The 1544-nt window shown below is 39.4% G+C and overlaps 1 pseudogene; it reads left to right on the top strand.

Moving 5' to 3' along the window:
• Positions 1–1034: 1034 nt before the first annotated feature.
• LOC144762352 (small ribosomal subunit protein eS28 pseudogene) lies at positions 1035–1244 on the top strand (annotated as a pseudogene).
• The last annotated feature ends 300 nt before the right edge of the window (positions 1245–1544 follow it).

The raw sequence follows: 1544 nt of genomic DNA, 5'->3' as shown, positions 1-1544 counted from the left end.
TGCTCAATAAATAACAACTTTTATTGAAAACGCCCGTCTCTCTATTTCTGTGCACTCTGGTGAGACTAAGCATGCACGATTGACTGAGTGAAATAGTTGTCTATTGTTTTCACACGACTCTAGAGATACACTCTTTATTCTGAGGGAGCAAAGTTGTCATGTTTATGCGGTTGTCAGAAGCTAATCCCTTCTTTTCTATTCAGGGAAGTTAACTCCTCCTTGTTTACTGGAGAAAGTTTCTAGTGACTTCTGAGCTAGCTGGCAAACCTAATTAAGTCTAACATTGTCAGTAGAGACCTAGAGTACCTCAGTCCTACGTCTAAACTTCTGTTTATGTTATTCCAATGCGCAGAGCATATAGGGAAAATAGGAACTACACTACAGCCTTATTTAAATTTGTAACATATTAGGCACTAAAGTGATTCCTGGAATGGTAAAGATGTATTTAGCCATGGCCAAATCAATTGCTACATATGGGGCTGCAACTTGGGGGATGACAGGAATTGGGGCGTTACAGCCCATTGAAAATGAATTCTGAAAAAGATTGTTAGCATTATCACAAGCTTGTTGAAACTAAATCAGTAATGAGCGATTGGGTATACCGCACATTTTTGATTTCATCAAAATGGCTCAAACATTGTTATGACATTCGATTTTGAGCAGGGAGTGGGTCAAACTAAATCAATCAATAGTGAGCGATATCTTGAAGTTAGATCATGCATTGAGAATCCCATGGCTATTTTACATCTCTGTGTCTAAATGAGCTCTACGACAACCACCAACTGTGCGCTAGTTATCCAATGGTGAGCTTAAGGAAATTTATATGGTTGAAGCAAAAAGAGACAAGTGGTTTTTAAACAAATATAGAAGTTCAATAGGAGCATACCAGCCTATAACTCATATGATGTACGGTGCACCTTCCTATTTTTCTGTGTGAAGAACTGTTGGTTAAACTACATACTAATAATGGGTTATACTGCAAATACATATTCAGTAGAGCAGTTGTGGCCATCTCTCTGCCTCCAGCCGCCATCATGGAAGCCAGCCGCGTGCAGCCCATCAAGTTAGCCAGGGTTACCAAAGTCCTCGGCAGAACCGGCTCACAGGGCCAGTGCACCCAGGTTTGGGTTGAGTTCATGGATGACAGCAACCAATCAATTATTCGTAATGTGAAGGGGCCAGTCCGTGAAGGAGATGTCCTTACGTTACTGGAATCTGAGCGTGAAGCAAGAAGATTATGCTAAAACATTGCATTGATTTAAATGATCCTGCTACCAACTTAGACCTGAAGAAACATCTGATCGTTTAATATTCAAAACACTGAAAACTTTTTTGGGGGAATAAACTTGTTCAGCTTGGAGATGTAAAAAAAAAACAATTTAAAAAAAAGCAGTTGTGGCCTTGCCCATGTGACGGAAAGTCTACTCAGTCTATTTCACACTTTTTGTTCTTTTGTTCTTTATATACCAGCCTGAGGAAAAAGTATTTGGTACCCTTACTTTGGAAAAAAAAACTTAGACAGCACCTTACTGCTTTGACATTTT

This window comes from Lissotriton helveticus, chromosome 6, assembly GCF_964261635.1.
Source record: "Lissotriton helveticus chromosome 6, aLisHel1.1, whole genome shotgun sequence".
Classification (NCBI taxonomy): domain Eukaryota; kingdom Metazoa; phylum Chordata; class Amphibia; order Caudata; family Salamandridae; genus Lissotriton; species Lissotriton helveticus.
Note: the sequence above shows the minus strand (reverse complement) of the source record. Positions and strands in the feature narration are given on the sequence as shown.